The 19,179-nt window shown below is 44.2% G+C and overlaps 1 long non-coding RNA gene across 1 annotated transcript in view; it reads right to left on the bottom strand.

Annotated features, from left to right (window-relative positions):
* The window catches only part of LOC134508584 (uncharacterized), a 36,943-nt gene extending 22,720 nt beyond the window's left edge, over positions 1–14,223 (bottom strand). Inside the window, exon 1 of the long non-coding RNA XR_010069092.1 lies at positions 14,075–14,223. This is a non-coding gene — a long non-coding RNA (uncharacterized LOC134508584). The remainder of the gene's footprint in view (positions 1–14,074) is intronic.
* Positions 14,224–19,179: the final 4,956 nt, after the last annotated feature.

The following is a 19,179-nucleotide window of genomic DNA, read 5'->3' as shown; positions in this document are numbered from 1 at the left end:
TTATGCCTGGTTTATAGCATATATAGTTTCTGAGCTTTAGGACACAGGGGCCCCATAGTCTTAAATTGAAGGCATCTGATCTGAGACCTGAGGACTTAGCAGAGCCTCGGAACTGCCAAGAGCTCATCAGCTGGGAAGCCAGAACTGCTGGGTCCTTGGTCACCCTTTGGCCCAGGTGAACAGGTGAGGAGAAATCAGGAAAAACATCTGCAAAAATCATGCCATGTAGTTGGAACTTTTGCATTTGTACAAGTTGGCAATTTCAAACAAAAAAACCATCCTTGTCAGAAATTTTCCAGCTATCTTGATTTGAGTGAGAGCTAAGTTAGGTACAAGCTAGCAATACAATGTTTACGATCCAAGAACTGGTAAATCAGCATAATGGTTCAACCACAGGTATTCTGGTCCCTAGACAAAAATAACCTCACTGAATGAGTTTTGGTCTATGTGTATCCACGCATATGGATGTATAACACATGTACACACTCTATATGTTACAATGATATTGAGAAATACAAGACTTCATTATTTTCAAGGCCCACATGGGCAGGTTTTGTCAGAAGTGAAGTGCACTTTACAGACAATTTGGCAGCTGTATCTGAACTTTAGCAGTAACAATCTTCATGTATCTCTCAGTAATGCCTGTTATAGTTTACTTCAGATGAAAATAAAGTTTCTTGATTTCTTTGTAATACTTTCTTTATACTTATACTTCTTTATAATTCATCCAAATGATGAATTTTCAGAATGTTGTAATGATAAATTTTCAAACTCCCAGAATGAATGCCATTTATAAGGTGTTTGTCCTCACTGAACTCCATGGTTAAAGCCTGGCTCCCCCGCAGCCAAAAACAAAGCTCCTGTTTGATTGTAGCAATGCTAGGATTTCACCCGGCCAGCTTCACAGACAAACACATTTTCCCTTTGACTCCTAGCCTCATTTTAGCTTTTCTCCTTCGGAAGTCCAGTTACTTGGCATTATTTTTCCTCAGTCAGCTCTTCTCTGTTCTGCTGGAGGACGGCTGAGTCCAAGGGATCAAAAGATTCCCAGACTCTTAATCTACCCTTACTTAGAGGGGTTTGTTTTGTTTTGTTGTTTTGCTTGCCTTTCCACTGAAAGCTGTTTCCCTGCTCTACTTACTCTGCGTGAGAAAGTCTGAGTAGAAATAGTCCTGAAAGAGCAACTGCGCAATATCTGCGGTCGGAGGCATCCTGTCACCAGGCCGATGGAAAGCTACTGTTCAGAGAGAACAGGTTTTGGTCTTCACACTGCTGGACCCATCACTTTCTGTGCCCTGGATGCAGTGCAGACAGGCACATGGGAACAGTCTTTTCTTCAGAAACCTTATCCATCTAGTCTACCATTTTAGGCATTATGCAGTAATATTATTTTATTGTGTATCTTACATACAATGTTTTAAGACGCTTCTAAGGGTTAAGACAAGTAAGGCTCAGTTCTTCCTCAGATGTGTCAATCTGTGTAACTACAATGCAGCTCATACGTTACTGAGGCTATAACCACAAGTCAGCAGCAGTTAAACTGTGAAATGCTCAAGAGCCACAACATTTGAGCGTGTGTGCTTAAATTTAAAGTTAGAATCCATCCTCATGTTCCTAAATAAAATCAGAATAAATTTAAGAGCCTCCTAGGACTCCATATTGCTTCAAGAGACTCATCTTCTAATTTTAATCCCTATTTCCTACACATTAGAAGCAATGAAGTTCCAATGGCTATGGGGCAGTGCATGACTCTTTGGAGTTTGCTGTCTCTTTAGCTGCCCTTCAATGTGCATAGTGTAAAAATGCTCTAGGCTATACAGTTCAGCTTGTTGCATCAGCTTGTCTCAACTCTGCTTGCAAAGCCAAGCCCTTGCTCAGCCTGTAACGGTCCCACGTTTTGTTTGACTGTAATACTAAATACCAGATCTCTACTTATTTCAGGCTCTTGATTTCCTTTTGGCCAGCACTTCACCTTCACTTGTGAATATGAAGGTATGTATACATCAGCTCTCTTCAGTGGTATAGTTTCAGAAATATAAGCAAAGTGTCTGTTTTCTGAAATACTAAAATCAAACCACATCATCAGAAATGTCTTTCTTGATGTATTCTGACTTATGTAACAGGTCAGTGCTCGGATGAATCTTAGGGACCTGAAACATCGATGTCTTGCATGTCACGACTACACATTATGGGGTCCTTCGTGAAAGGTTTCAAGACCTTCTCAGACCACTGGGATTCCACATGATTTAGCTCAGTTCAGGGTGCATTTGCCATTTCTAAAGCACTAGATTAAGATTTCAGATTCCTTGTTATAAACATCAGTGCTTTGCCTTCGTTCATGTTCCTAAGGGACCATTTGCTTCTGGGACATTTGTTTCCTGTCCACTCTTCTGCACATTTGCTCTCTCCAGCCCTCAGGTGTAGGTGCTAGAGTCCTATGCAGTTTGTGAACCATAATCTAAGTGCTTAACCTAGCCAGACCTGGCTTTTAAGGATGTATTTTTTTCCTTTGGCAATGAAATTTGGTTTACAATGTGTCAGACTCTGGTATCACCTAAGCAGATATAAATTAGCGGTTTCCCTTAATATTTAGAAAGGAACAGGACTGAGGTGGCCTGAAGTGAGTCTAGGTTTAAACACATTCACACATGGATGAGTGAAACAAGCATTATCATCTGTGAAAGGACTGGTGCTCACTCTGCTGTCACTCCTTTTGGTATGACTCTGGAAGAGGGAAGCCCAGTGCTTGGAAACAGATGCCGCTTAATCACCTGCAAAGGTGGAACTCCGGGACTAAACTGTGTGGCTGGCTCTTGCAGTAGGATATCTGAGAGATGATGGATAAGGATCCAATCTCATTAATGAGTACTGTCTATGCAAGTTTACTTCAAATACTTTCCTCCTTACAGTGCCCCAAGGACAGACAGACTTCACGTATAGACAGTGACGAACACCAACTCTTTGTATTGTTCACCCAGTCTTTGTCTTTCCAACTTATTTTTAATTTCTCTTTGATTTTTTTCTGTTACAAATTTGTCACTGCTGCTAGCAGCTGACTTCCCTGATGGGAGGCAGGAAGCTGCTAATGGGGAAACACCTTTCTCTGTGTTGGTTAATTTTTCACCAAGGGGATATTTCCCAGGCTAGGAAACTGTCAAAGGAAGTGAGTATGTTGGGAGGCTGGGAGGAAATGGAGAAAGAGGGAGTCCTAGATGGTCTGCCAAGAGCACTGTAGCTGCTCCAGCCCTTGCACAGTTAAGATCTTAGAGTGACGGTGAAGCCAAAATTTTAAGCAATCAAGCAAGCAGGAAAAAATTCCACCGGAGGAGAGCAATTGTCTTGGTGACATTAGTGAAAGGAATTTGAGATGTGAAGAGGTGGAGGGGAGCAGGGACTGGTAAATGCTGGGGGAGAGGCTCATTCCTCAGGGAGAGGGGGGAATGCCCCAGAAAATCTTCCCTACTCATGGGGTTGCGCCTGTTAAAAACAGTCCTCGCACTCACATAAAAGCCATGTATATATTTACAAACACGGAATCACGGAATCACAGAATCTTCAGAGTTGGAAGGGACCTCTAGAGATCATCTAGTCCAACTCCCCTGCTAGAGCAGGATTGCCTAAAGCACATCCCTCAGGGCTGCATCCAGGCGGGTCTTGAAAATCTCCAGAGAAGGGGACTCCACAACCTCCCTGGGCAGCCTGTTCCAGTGCTCTGTCACGCTCACTGTAAAGAAGTTTTTCCGTGTATTTGAACGGAACTTCCTATGTTCTAGCTTGTGCCCATTGCCCCTTGTCCTGTCGCTGGGAACCATTGAAAAGAGCCTGGCTCCGTCCTCCTTAAACCCACCCTTTAGATACTTGTAAACATTAATCAGGTCCCCCCTCAACCTTCTCTTCTCCAGGCTAAAGAGTCCCAGCTCTTTCAGCCTTTCCTCATAAGGGAGGTGCTCCAGTCCCATAATCATCTTGGTTGCCCTACGCTGGACTCGCTCCAGTAGTTCCCTGTCCCTCTTGAACTGGGGAGCCCAAAACTGGACACAGTACTCCAGTTGTGGCCTCACCAGTGCAGAGTAGAGGGGGAGAATGACCTCCCTCGACCTACTGGCCACAGTCTTCCCTATGCAGCCCAGGATGCCATTGGCCTTCTTGGCGACAAGGGCACACTGCTGGCTCATGGATAATTTGCTGTCTACCAGGACGCCCAGGTCCTTCTCCTCAGAGCTGCTTCCCAGCATGTCCGCCCCTAACATATACTGGTGTTTGGCATTCTTCCTTCCCAGGTGCAGGACCTTACACTTGCTTTTGTTGAACCTCATTAGGTTCTTCTCTGCCCAGCTCTCCAGCCTGTCCAGGTCACGCTGGATGGCAGCACGGCCCTCTGGAGTGTCGGCCACCCCTCCCAGCTTGGTATCATCAGCAAACTTGCTGAGGATACACTCTGTCCCCTCATCTAGGTCATTAATGAATATATTGAACAAAATTGGTCCAAGTATTGACCCCTGAGGGACACCACTCGTTACAGGCCTCCAACTGGACTCTGTGCCGCTGATCACAACCCTCTGAGTTCTGTCACTCAGCCAGCTCTCGACCCACCTCACTGTCACCTCGTCTAGCCCATACTTCCTCAGCTTCCTAATGAGGATGTTATGGGAGACAGTGTCAAAAGCCTTGCTAAGGTCAAGGTAGATGACATCTATGGCTCTCCCCTCATCCAGCCAACCCGTTATAACATCATAGAAAGCTATCAGATTGGTCAGGCATGATTTGCCCTTGGTAAATCCATGCTGACCACTTCCAATAACTTCCTGTTCCTCTATGTGTTTGGAGACGACATCCAGAATGAGTCGCTCCATTACCTTCCCAGGGACAGAGGTGAGACTAACCGGCCTGTAGTTCCCTGGGTCCTCCTTCTTGCCTTTTTTGAAGATTGGAGTGATGTCAGCCTTCCTCCAGTCCTCAGGCACCTCTCCTGTTCCCCATGACCTTGCAAAGACAATGGAGAGTGGTCTAGCGATAACATCTGCCAGCTCTCTCAGCACTCGCGGGTGCATCCCGTCAGGGCCCATGGATTTATGAATGTCCAGCTTGGCCAAGTGGTCTCTGACCCGGTCCTCCTCAACTAAGGGAAAAGCTTCCTCTCTCCAGACCTTCCCCCTTGCCTCCAGGGTATGGGATGCGTGAGGGACGGCTTTATCAGTGAAGACCGAAGAAAAGAAGGCATTCAGTAACTCTGCCTTCTCTGCGTCTTCCACCACTAGGGCACCCGTCTCATTCATCAGTGGACCTATATTTTCCCTAGTTTTCCTTTTTCTGTTGATATACTGGAAAAATCTCTTCTTGTTGTCTTTAACTGCAGTGGCCAAGCTGAGTTCTGATTGAGCTTTGGCCCTTCTAATCTTCCCCCTGCATAGCTTTGTTATATCTTGATAATCCTCATAAGTTGCCAACCCCCTTTTCCAGAGAATGTAAGCTTTCCTTTTTTTCCTGAGGTCCAGCCAAAGCTCTCTATTTAGCCAGGCTGGCCTTCTTCCCCGTTGGCTTGTCTTTCGGGACATGGGGATGGCCTTCACCCGTGCTTCTAAGAGCACCTGCTTGAAGTATGACCAGCTCTCCTGGGCACCTTTGCTCTTCAAAACTGCCTCCCAAGGGACACTCTCAACCATGCTCCTAAACAGGCTAAAGTCTGCCCTTCGGAAATCCAAGGTGGCAGTTTTGCTGGCTCCCTGCCTCCCTTCACCAAGAATTGAAAACTCTATCATTTCATGGTCACTCTGCCCAAGACGACCTCCAACCTTTACATCCCCCACAAGACCTTCTCTTTTAACAAACAGTAGGTCCAGTAGGGCACTTCCCCTAGTAGGTTCCTTCACCAGCTGTGTTAGGAAGTTGTCTTCCACACACTCCAGGAACCTCCGGGACTGTTCCCTCTCTGCTGTGTAGTATTCCCAGCGGACATCCGGGAAGTTGAAATCCCCCACAAGAACAAGGGCAGATGATCGCGAGACCTCTGCCAGCCGCTTATAGAATACTTCATCGTTTCTACATCCTGATTAGGGGGTCTATAACAAACTCCCATCATGATATCTGCCTTGTTGGCCTTCCCCTTGATTTTTATCCATACACACTCAACACTGTCATTCACACTGTTGAGTTCTAGACATTCAAAACCGCCCCTATATAACATATAACACATATGTGTTATACTACTACTGACCTTGATCTTTTTGATGGCTTTATATTGGCCCTTCTCTTCAGGGATAAAGAGGAGGCTCTTTGGAAGCAGTCAGGTATGGTGCAGAGACAGAGTGAACCCATGCTTAACTCTGACTTTATGACATTATGCCTTCACTGCATACCAAGAGTACATGGAGAAGTCTGCCTTTCCACTTGCTAGTGCTGTATGATTTAAACATATCAAAGCAATTGATGCTGGCAAAAAAAGAGAGCAGGTTGTGTCTGAAAGCAAACTAGCTATCCCAGAACATTGCCAATCATGAAAGGAAAAATCCAGAAAGTTGATTGGCAAAAGGCGTTTCCCTCCTAGCTGAGCTAAAAGAGACCTTTCCTGGGCAGAAGCTACCAAAGGTGACACAGGATGACCAAACACAGCAGCCAGTAGAGAAAAACAGGACACACAGGGTCAGTCAGCCTTGGCTGTTGTGTGTGTTCCCTGAGTTAGTCTTTTGGTATAAGTCATTAATGCTGATCTGTGAGCTAGGATTTCAACTATCCCTTTTGAAAAAGGAGAAATTATGCAAACCATATGTTTTGCTATTTATGGACTTTTCGGGAACAACTAAACTGTATGCAAAATGTGAGGCAAAAGTTTATAGCTCTTTTTGCTGTTTCGAAACTCTTTTAGAAACTAAGACTTGAAGAACACACAGAAGTCAAGCAACTGAAAAAAAATCAAGCATTTAAGAATCTATTTTTTAAATGCTTTTAAAATATATTTTGATTTATAGGTAATTGGCTAGCTGGGTTAACTTTAGATCAGCCGTGTTATCCATAAGGGTTTGCCAGGATGTGTAGTATGCTGTATTATTTTTAAGACAGGGTAGGCCAGCAAGTTAATAAGAATCACTCTGGGCTTCCCAGTCTAGCATGCAGCAGAGGGACTGCAGAGAGGGCTGGGGAGAGGCACAGATGCAAACTGTTTGTCACAGTTTTCTCCAGCCATTGTCTCCCTCCCTGACCTTGTGATAGTGCAGCAGCAAGGGCATCCACCAGGTATGCGGTAGCGACCCATTCCTAACAATGCACAGCAGCCATGGCTTGCAGGAGGATGCTTCCTTTGGGGATGGCCAGAAAGTGGTCAGGGTGCTAAGTCAGTACAGGCACAGATACCCAGGAGTGCTTAGGATGGCATCTCTGCGTGGTCTCACCTTGTGCCTTCTAATCATACCCTGAAAAACAAAGCTCTCGGTGCTGCTCCGTGCTGACTGCGATCGTTTCTGGGCAGTACTGAAGCAATGCTCCCCTCCGCTTTGGCCCTCTTCCTGTTTGATAACACAGGCTGCTGCTTTGCTGGCATTTATCCATCATGTTGTGTCTGGAAACTGGGTCAGAGAAGACTAGCTTTTTGACATACACTTTATAATCGTCACTCTTCATTGTGAACTGCAAGGTCACACGACTCAGTGGCCTGAGGAGAGGCATGGATGCACTGAACCACTGCCAGAGCAGCTGAAAAAGAGCTCCTATTCATGGCAGATTACATGTTTTGAGCTAACTCTGACAGACAAGCGTACCTGTCAGCTCCATGGCAGGCTGATTAGGTTAATTAAGTCCTTGCCTATGAGTACAATAATTAGAACTGTCAGTTTTTTAAATGATGACAGAAGAAAGGCAAGATTCAAGGAGAAGCACTGGAGTTTGGAAGTACTAACTGTATAGGAGGGAAGCCATAACAGACAGTGATTTAATACTTCCCTTCAGGCAACCTCATTTATGAATAATGCTGAGGGAAGGAGAAAATTGTGTCCAGTGAGGTTTGTTTTCTTTTGCACTTACAGTAATGAGAATTGAGATGGTCAATGAGTTTATAAATAAGATTTATAGGCTGCAAGCATAATTGTAGCCTTTGGGTAACCTTGGAAAACTTCACTCTTTTCGCAGGAAAGGTTTGCAGAACAAGGAGAATAGTGTATATTTTCTCATTCTCTCAAAAAAGGTATAAGAAGCCACCTCATGTATCCTTGTAGCTTTGGATTTATCAGTAAATGCCATGTGCCAGAGCGGTAAGTTAGAGTAGCAGCACGGTTAGTAGTGCAAAATGTGAAGAGGGAGAAGCTAAGGGAAACAAACCCAGGAGAGCCATATGTAAAGTTAGGTAACATGACTCTACTCAGTCCTGAGAAGCCTCTTAGGAAGTTTGATTTTTTTGCCTCATGTTTTCAGATGTAAATACATTTGCAGGAGACCAGAGAAAAGAGAACAAAATGATAGCAGGTCTGGAAAACACAACTTGCTTGGAGCAGAGTTGGAATTGCTTAGTTCAAAGCAAAGAGAAGACTGGGGAGGAAGAAAGGACACTCATGATAACACCCTTCCAGTGTGGTAGGTAGAAGTGTGATGATCACTTGAATCTCATGGCAGCTGGGGGAGGGACAGAAACAAGTCACCTTACATTGTGGCAGGAAAGGGTATGGTGGAGTTGGAAAACTTTTTAAGTGTTACCATGGTCAGATACTACAGGAGGCTGTCTAAAGGTGTTGGGAAAGTACTGGGAAGTGTTAAGAAGATGAAAGGTAAACATTTATTTGTATTAGCGTAGGAAGATACCTTGCTACCTCTTACAGCTCTACCCATTGGTGACTCTGTACGGGATTATGATTTAGTCATGCTCAGGTCAAGATGCCAGTAAAGCATCTCCTAGAGGAAGTCAGGAAAAAAATAAAGATGGAACAGGATGGAGGAAAAAGATCAGGAGCAGCAAGACAATTTTTGGAATTGGGAGTAAGAGGAGGTTTGGAAATATGGGTAGATCAAGTTACCCACGGAAAAGTGCAGATAACGAGTCCAAAAGCAATGCAGGCACCCCAACAAAGGCTGTTGTAATGACAGATGGAGAGCAGAAATGAAAAAGTGGAGGGAAAAGTAATGGAGACTAGTCACTTTTGTAGAAGGGAGTATGACTAACAGCAGAGCCGAGGAAGAAGGGACTGAACGTTGGCCTGAAGACCTGGCCATGGAGAGGTCATTGAAAACCTCAGTCATGCAAGGACTACGGTACTGTGTCCCAAGGTACAAGAAAGTCTTCATTTTAACCCTGCAGCATTAAAAAATCAGATATAAAGAATGCAATTCCATGTCTTTTTATAAAGACCACATCTGCCTCTAATCTTCTAGCATGCACACATACACCACAAAGAAATAATGTAAGCCAAGCGTTAATTAGAAAAACCTTCCAGACAACATTAACGACTTGTCTTTGTGGAGCTGAACTAGTTCTCATCAGACTAGCTTAATCAGAGAAATGTAAATGTACTGTTAAAATGTCTGTGTAACTGTAACTGATGTTCAGTTTGATTTGGACATGGTTTGGAGAAGAAGTAACACATAGATATGAGGTTCTCAGCCATTTCCTGATATTGCTTAAGAAAATACAGTCACTGTAAAGCACAGAACATTTCCTAAGCATGGCAGTGATAACAACCTCACTTTTTACTGACACTGGATAGGTTTTCTGGGTGGCTGGCACCACATGTTAGAAGAAGCTCATGAGTTACATTCATCTTGAGGAAAAGTGCCAAAGCCAATCCCCCTCTCACCAGCAGGGACTGTTGACGTGTATGAGCAGCTTTACCAGTTTAATGAATTGGGTCATTAACAGCAGTGACTCCTCAGGGTAAGGATTGCCTGTGCTGTTTTGTGTTAAGCAGAGGCATCGCCAGCCACCACTGTAAGTCACGCTGCCTGCCCGCTGCCAGCTGTTAAACGCCAGTTGTTGAGGAAACTTCACTGCAGCTTTTTTTCTACAGGAGAGAGATAAACAGTATTTAAATGGCACAATGTCACGCTCTGCTCTGTGACTGTGGTGAAACTCAAGTGGCTTTGGCTGGGATATAAAGATGAAATTCAGGGGTTTCTGATAAGCATGGCATTTTGTTATTTGAGCCCGTCCCATCCCACTCAGTGCTCATCCCTGGGCTGTGTGCAGGCACCCATCTTGTCTGCTCCTGTTGACGAATACACAGACAACTGTGGAGCCTCTGCTTTAGAATTAAAAGAAGAAAATAAGAAATTATCAGAGACTGACTCTCCAAATCATGGTAATGCCCTGAAATCAAGTTAGAAAGAGAGCGATGCTGTTTACCTTCTTTCCAATGCTATCTAGCTTAAGGGAGCCAGGGATGTCCATGCTACTGCACCAGGAATAGGAAGCACTACAATTTTATTTTTGCACTTTTTCTTTTCTGACAGATTTACTTCCTGTCACACTCCATATACTAAAATCAGGCTAGTGACTGCCTCACACAGTATTTTATGAGAAGAAAGTACTTTTTAAAGAAAAATTCTTTCAGGCTTCGACATACAAAGAAATTACCACAGGATCATGAGTCTCTGCTTCTCAGCAGGGAGGGTGCATGCGTGTGCTGTCATCCTCCTGCAAGTGTGCGGGGAGCTGAAGTGTCTGCATTACACAGGGAAACAAGGAGAAGCCCCCTTGAATTTACCACGGGGAAAGGACTCACAGTCACTGAACAAGGGCTCAGTTTTTACAAATGACTCAGCAAGTGGGGAAAAAAAAAGTTTCACCTGCAACTATAGGAAATCTTGACTGAACTGGGCTACATTCCTTTTAATTTTATAGTTTCTGAAAACCTGTAAAAACTCTTACTTTTGGCCTTACACTGGGCCCTTAAGTCCCTGTTTTGAGACACCTGCCTTTTGAGACATGGCATGGCTTCCTTGGGTGGTGGGGTCCTGGAGCGGCAGCATGAGTGGAGCCGGTGCGGTGGGTGCAGGCGGGGACCAGGTACCCAAGGGCAGCCATCCATCCCCCATGCTGTTCACTGCCAACAGGCAAGCACTGAGCAGAACCCTGTAGGCTTTGTTGAGGTTTTGGTATGCGTTTATGTGGACTTCTTCTGTGTAGGGCTGCTGCTTTTGGACTTACCAGAGGGAAAAGACCTGCCATCAGAGCATCCACCCAATCCACCCGACCTAGGTGCAGGGTTCACCCAGAGGGATTTTGTCTCCCAAATGGTGATTACAAGGAGGACCTTGTGGTATTGTGCAGGTATTGGGCACCCAAGCAGGAGACAGCATAGGGTCATTTGATGCCTTCTTGCTCTGGATTTACAAGGCAATTGCTGAAGCCAATAAAGTATAATGACCAGTATATTGTATTTTATAAGCAAAAAACAATGGAGGGCCAAGTGCTGGGGAGGTAAAGGCTAATGGTGTAGCCTTAGGGGTCTTTGAGCATATGTATTTCATAGGCTGATGATGATGTCTACGATTATCTGGTACAACACATGCAAGATGCTGATGACATGAAAGAAAGAGTCAGGGTTAACTGGAGGCTGTCTTGTAAAAAAAAAAACCCACCCAACAACAAGAACCAGTGGAAGCAAGCAGTAAAACCCCTGATAATAATGACAGCTTTAGCTGCAAAATGGATATCAAGACCCAGGATTTTAACCCTTCCTAAATTAGGGGCTGTTTGGATGTGCAGTTATATTTTGGGCATGACTCTATTTATAAATAACAAAAAGGTCTTCATGCAACCTGCCAATTTACACAGATGGACGAAGACAGCTTTTGAGGCTTAATAAATGCTTTTTTTGTTTTACAATACTACATCTGTTTTAGATAATGCAGGAACGCTGTTTAATAAGATCTTTCATATATGCTTCCAGTTTAATATCTCTCCATAATCGCTTCAGATGCTCATGTTACAGAAATTAAACTAGACAAATGGTACAGTGACAAGAGTCAGATCTGAGCAACGACATAAACCAGAGAAGCAGACTCAATCTGTATAAATGCCCTGGTCAACAAACTAATAAAATTTTCTTTTCTTCTCCTTTGACAACGGCTACATTTTATTAAGCAAGCCCCTTCTGACAGCTGCATTAATACAGTTAGATGTTGTTGCTGAGAAATTAATCACAAAAATGTCTGGAAATCGGTTAGGTTGCCTTTTGATTTAAAAGCAGAGTAAATTTTGAAATACAACCATTTAAAAATAGATTGAGCTTCTGAGTTGCCGTTGTGTATAACTCAAAACTCATTGTTTGACTAAAGTCTGACGACTCAGCCAGAGTTTTGACAAGACTGCAAAACCAGTGGTGTCCTTTCTTGTCTGGTCTCACAGTCATTCTTATCAGCATTCAAGACTTCATCTAATTTTATTGTACAAAAAAATCCAGAAGAGTAAAATTTAGAACTGTGGCTCAAGTGATATAATTTTGGGTAACTTATACACCAGTTTATGCCAGAAAAGTGCATGCCCGTTTAAAATTTTACTACATCCTAAATCCAGTGAGGCTAACTCTTTATTTTCAGGACTATTGCAAGTGCTGGAGTATAAAGATCATTAGCAAATATTTTTACTTATACCTATATTGACTGCACCCCCTCCCTGCCTCCCATGACCAAGTTTTGCATGGAAGAAAGGAGGAGGCAGAGATTGCCTGTGAATATCAGAAGAGCTTTGCACAGGTAGAAGTGGATGTCTGTCTTGCTGTCCCAGACATTGCCACAGTTTGGTGCCGAAAAAATTTTCTCATTGTGCTAAATCCATGGTAGTAACATACAAGCATGCTGCAATGCCAGTTCTCTGCTTTAGATGGCTTTACAGAGGCCTTTTGTTAGCAGAGATTGCTGGAGGAAGTTGCTGAGGTCCACTGAGATCCACCCAGGTCAACTGTCAGACCTGTGCAGCTGATGCTTACAGCAGGGGAAAAAGAGAATTGTAAATGGCTCCTCTATGGGCTCCTGGAAACCAGCAGCAGCCCCTTGGTTGCGTGGGGCATCTCCTCTCTGCAACCCATTGGCTGCAGGAGTCTGCCGGCAACCACTGCAGCCCTTGGCGGGTGGCCAGGCAGTGGCCCACGTGGAGTGGCCATGGGTGGGGGTGACAGGAGCCCGGTGCAAGTGCTGGGAGCTGAGAGGAAGGGCTGCCATTCATACAGCCCAGCTTGGCACCAAGCCTCGCTGGCACATTTGGCACACGGTGACAACGTAGCCTCTGTTTGTACCAGTGGCTCTTTTAGTCAGCGTGCATTTGGAAAGTCATTTTGGTCCAGAGAGAGACACTTTGGTTGGGGAAGCTTGGGTGTCCTGGTGGAGGAAATTCCCTCCTTCTCCACAGCCGTTTGCAGGCTCCTTGGTCCTTGTGCTGGGTAGGTGGTATCATCTGAGCATTTCCCATGAACGACCCATGCAGAAGAAGCGAGGCAGGTCATACATGTGCTTGTGTGTGCCTATGCATGTATATGAAACCTGAATTGCATGTAAATGACCATGAGGTTGGTGAAATCGAGGATTTAAAAGGTAAAAAAAAATAGTAAAAAAATTGAAACCGAGCAGGAACAGCGTGGAAGACCTGAGAGCATTGCAACGACAGCCCGACAGGGAGCTTGTTGTGTGATCTCGCAGCCTTTTTCTGATAGTGTCAGCCCTACTTTGCCCTTTCTCCCTCCCCTCTCCCCCCTGCCCTCTCTCCATCCCAGGCAGTGGGAGCAGCAGCCACAGCATCTCTGTTCCTCAAGGGCTGTTTCGCGTTGTTCTGCAAGTCTGTCAGCTCACTGCTCTTATGCTTATGGCATAAAATCGAAACATCCCTATCTAAAGTCTTTTCCTATAGGTATTACTGATCACAAAATAGATATATTTCTGAAGTGTTGTTCCACAAACCACTTTAGTCTCTATTTTAGACTAGCTACCTTACCTGCTATTAAAATTTATTTAGATTCTATGAGAAAGTAACGAGTGAGAGGGTTTTTTGATGAAGTTTGGTTCCCACCATTTTGGTTAAACAGAAAATATTTAATGTCCCCTGTTACTGCATTTTAATATGTATTTAATAAAACTCATTAAAAGCCAATGCCCAAACCCTTACCTGCAGATGGATTGTGATGCACCGAGGGCCCTTGTATCACGGTTTGCTTCCCTCACCACAATGGTGCTGATGATCTACAGTGTGTGGTCTGATGAAGCTGTTCTCCACCCTGATCTGAAAGGGAGAAGCAGCAACTCCCCGATCTGACACTGGGGCTGGTAAAGTGAAGTGAAAGGTCCTGACTTTGCTCTGTCTCTTGTTGTCTGACATCACTTACCAGGAGCCACTGCTCCAGCTGGATGTCACAAGAGACAGCTACATTTTGTTCTCCTTCTTCTGAAATGTGGCCATGACCCAAGAGGTGGTGATGGAGACATCTCTGAAGAGTACGAAGGGAGCACAGAGAAGCCTCTGATCCCTCTGCATGCCAGGAGGTGAACTGTTTACTAGACAGTTGAACTGGCTTAAAGTCTCCATGGGGCTTCAAACTCGTCCCTCCGCTGTAACAGATGGCTGTATATACCATGGGGAGGAAATCAAGGGACCCAAACCTGAGGATGACTGTTTGGATAGGAAAGGAGCAGAGACTGATGCCTTGGGAAGCAAAGTCTTGATCACCTCTGATCTTTAAGCTCTCTTGAACATTATGAAATAGAAGAACTATTTCTTACCTGGGTAAATCTCTCTTTCTACCACTAAGTCCCTGGCTGGGTTGAGTTGGCAGTCATGGTGCTAAGCAGGTGCTGTGGTCCTGGCTGCCCATGGTGGTGGGGTTCCTGCGTGTCATTTCAAATCCTTTGGGAAAATAATTGCTATTGTGAGCACCACACACACGCACATACAGAGGCATATCACGAGTATCATGATGTCATGTTCAGTTCCTGCAAGCTGTTACTGTTACAGTGGATTCTCATCATATGGCGGACTACAATACATTCATTTTTTCTTACCAAAAAGTCAAGGGAATAAAACACGCTCTCTCTGATTAACAAAGAAGCCAGATGTTCAGAATAATTTTTGAAGCACGAGCAAATTCAAAGCCAAATTAAGCAAGTGTGTCTGGACACAGTCTTTTCAAGCTCTGTTTTTTCTCTCTTTAGTCTCTCAGCATGAAAAAATAAAAATCTTACTGGGTGGTAACACAAAAGTTGATGATTAATTGTAACCTTCTCTCAGGGGTATTTAATTGATGGGAATCATGTCACACATAGCCCTCAACTGACTCTAAGCATTATCCATATGCAGTAAGACATTACAAAGTTTTCTCCTTACATTCAACCCCTCTTATGAGCCAGATAATGTCAAGGGCTCAATTCTGCTTCCTTATTTAGAATTTAAGCACCATATCTGAAGGACACTATTGGCTACATTTTCAACATGAAAGGCAGAGATTCATGAAGGACAGGTCAAACTTACTCATGACAACATGGAATGGGTTACGACTTTGCATGAACAATTGCTGATTAAATTTTTGATAAGTGCAGGTGTTTGGTCAACAGTGTGCGTATTTGTATAAGCAAACATGGTAACTGGGCTTCTGCAAGCAGAGAAGTTTCTGAATATATACTTTTGTATTGGCCCTATGGAACAATTAGCTCTTCTGTTCCGTGATCAACACAAGGCAAGCACAAATTCCTCAGGAAGCTGGTTTATGTCTTTTACACAATAAAATATATCCACCTAAGTCTAGGGGCATTTCCATAAAGAAAATTCAGCCAGATTGTTAGTTTGGGGGTATACAGTCAATCACTTCTTTAAAATATTTTAGTGTCCGTCTTTCTTCATGTACCACCTGAGCATGCATCTCACACTGCAATGCGTACAGATGCATGCACACTGTGCACCACTACTGTACAGGAAGGTGCTTATTTTAATCTAGAAATAATTTCTTCTTGTGAGCCTGGTTGTGGTCTGGTTTTGATTTGTTGGCTTTGTTTAGGTCCCTAAAGGATAATTTAGGAACACAAGTAACTTCCAGAAGGCTTGTAGGATGTAGACTTTGGAAAGTAGCACGATTAGTTGTACCAGTATCTACTGATGTTGAGCATTAACTTCTTAATAATGAAGTCTTTCAGACCAAGCACTACTGACACAATAGCACACTTGAATCTAGTGGCTTGGCTGAACACAAGATAGGAATCATTTCCTTTATCCTTTTGTCCAATATATTAACTTTGATCTCTATGTATGGGCAATTCTCATTACACTACTCTTTTCTTAAATCTGAACTTAGTACTTATATCTCATGTATATTTTGGGCTATTCACGCCATCTACCACAAAAAAAGTGGTGTTCAGCTAGATATGGATTCTTTCATGCTGAAGGAGGTCAGAACAAACTGTGCGTTCCTTTGTTTATCTCAACAGAAATTTTATCACAGATTATTTTCCATTGATCTCAAATCCATAACATATTGCAGCAGAACTAAAAGCCAAGCCGATATCTTTGCTGGATCTCCATTCTTAAATAAAGTACAAAGACATTGTCATTTTACAGCTCCATAACATACAATTCCTTCTTGACTTGCAGAAATGAAGTGTCTTTTCCAAGTGTCGAAAGAGGAAGAAGGTTGCAGGTGTAATACTCACAAGTCGGAATGAATATTGACCACTACTGTGGAGTCCCAGTTTTGAGGCACTGAGGATGTGCCTTCTCCTTGTGTTCGGCTTTACACAGTGCTAAAAGCAGCAGTGATGTCAATGCAGCTGTGAACACTCAGCATTTATTTCAATTGGGCCTGAAAGTCTCAAGCCAGGCACTGAAAATCAGACCATCTGGAAGGTGTTACACTAAAGCTATTTGACTCTACAGCGGAGAGAAGGAAAATCTGTTTTTCCAGAGTGATTGCAGAGCTGACCTCAACTGGGCAGGTGTCCTGTGGGGAAACTGTGTGTGATCAGTAAGTGAGAGCTCTATCCTGTGTTGAGGTGACGTTTGGGAAGGAGTTAAGGTTTCATAGACTGTCTGGGCTTCTCAGTTTCTAGGTATTTAACCCACTCTTCTAATGTAACTCTGTGTGTAAAAGTTCACAGGGTTCTGGGAAAACAAACTGGAAGAAAAAAATATATACAGCAATACTATCATACAGTGTGGCATTATGGCCAGGGTAGGTAATAGAAGTCTCATAGCCCTGGCCTCTGACATATGAGGTGCTGCAGTACTGGCCAGCAGTACTGGTTATCACTCCCTGCCTCGATGCTGGGATCTATTTTCGGTGTGTAGAGCATTTTCACTGGAGCTAGGCCAGTTCAAATTTACAGAGACAATTTTTCATCCTTGGCTGCTTGGTATAGAACAGGTTCTGGAGGAGAGCCTCTGACCAGCAATGCCTCGCCCAGGGCTGACCCTAAGCTGTGGGAGTGTGGGGAGTTCCGATTCTGGCTCTGGCCCTCGAGGAGAAGGGACATGAGCTCACACTGTTTCTTCCCAGTGTGACTCTTCTCTGTTGTCACTCTTCACTTGTCTTCAACCTTCTTCCCTCATCTAGCCAATTTCTGTATCCAGCCTTTAATTTTGTCACCCAGCTCCCACGGTGGGCCTTAGAGACCTGATCTTACCCAGGGAAGTCAGGGCTAAGACCACAAGGAAAAGCCTGCAGAGCTTCAAGCTAGACCGTGCATGGTAGTGGGCAAAATCTTCAGTAGAAAAGGCGCTGAGACACACAAGGAGCTACAAAGCCTGTGCAAACTGTATATTTGAAATGTCTATAGCTTTGCCAAAAAGTAAGACTTTATGCAAAGCATTGTTGCGTTACCTCAGCAAAAATTCAAGTGATGTGCTTCCTATTTCAGTCATAGCACAATGATTTTTGAATACACTCAAAACAGTTTTCCTCAGGGAGACACTTACAAATGTAAAAGTGGTCCAGGATGAGGTAAAGTCCATAGCATGGAAAATTTCAGCCCAACATTGGAAGTTTGACAAAACTCTCTGCAACAGAAAAGGGATGCCTCTTGTAGGATGAGTGCTGCCAAATCATGCATCTGAAATAGTTAATCCATGGAAAAGCAACAACAGAAGCGGCTGGATGCCCATGGAAGCACCACACATCTGTTTCAGTGCCCAACACGACATTCCCCTGGGAAAGTAGGAAGGGATTAGGCAAGCAGCCAGAATTCAGCCAGAACTGCACCAGGGTTAACACACCCTTTCCTTTTTTCCTCCATATTTTTTTTTTTTTCCCTTCCCGTCCCGGAGGAGCGATACGGACTCTTTCTTGACCACAAGAGGTCAGGGCCTCCCAGCGCAGCCTCTCGCCGCGCACCCGGCGCCCCGTCGCGGGGAGGCTCTGCGGGCAGCGGCCGGAGACCCTGCGAGAAGGCGATTTGGGGGCCAAAGCTACTTCATCCGCCAAAGCACGGCACCAGGGGATGCGGCTACCGCCTGTTCTGGGACTTCTCTGTCCTTCCTGGGGGCTGAGAAGGGGTTACTGCTGTATTTCGTGCCAAAGGGTCCCTGGGGACCTCAGCTGAACTCATGAGAACGGTGGCACGCTCTGCCAAGGGGAGCCTCCAACATCTTGCTTGATAAGGGAGAGAGGAAGATGGAGTGACTTTTTCAGTGTCATCCAGTAGGTTGTTAGCAGGATGTCACCTCCTCTGACAACACGTTGGGGAAACCACCCTGTTCTTTTGTGTATCTGAGGGAATCAGAAAGCTTCGGGGGTTAATCCTCTGATAATGCTAGATTTAGCTGACAGTACTGAGAATCCTCACTAATTTTAGGTAGACAAGCCTCTACTTCAAACTTAATTTCATCAAAAATCCAACACTATTGCACTTTTCCTCCTTCCTACAACCCGCTTGCTGTTCAGGAATATTCCCTCGTTGCTGCCTTCCTTACACTGGACAGCTGTTTGCTGCAAAATCTCTCACTTCATTTAGTTATGCAGTGCACAGAACAGAGGGGAACAATCATTCCTGAGTCAAGGAATGTTATACTCATTTAAATTAAATCCAACAATATACTGGGAAGCTGTTTTCAACATGGAAAGAATACCCTTGCCCTGAATCATCTCATGTTTTAAGATACTCCTTGCAATACTGAAACATCTTAAACTTCAAGTTATTGCTAAGCTATATCTGTTCTGACTTTAGGTCAGTTTCCTGCTTTAAAGTTTAGGTTAGCCCGTCTAATGTAAGCAGCTTTTCCAGTGTTTGAAGTTT

Source organism: Chroicocephalus ridibundus, chromosome Z (genome assembly GCF_963924245.1).
Source record: "Chroicocephalus ridibundus chromosome Z, bChrRid1.1, whole genome shotgun sequence".
Classification (NCBI taxonomy): domain Eukaryota; kingdom Metazoa; phylum Chordata; class Aves; order Charadriiformes; family Laridae; genus Chroicocephalus; species Chroicocephalus ridibundus.
The sequence above is the reverse complement of the archived record's forward strand: the minus strand, read 5'-3'. Positions and strand labels throughout refer to the sequence as shown.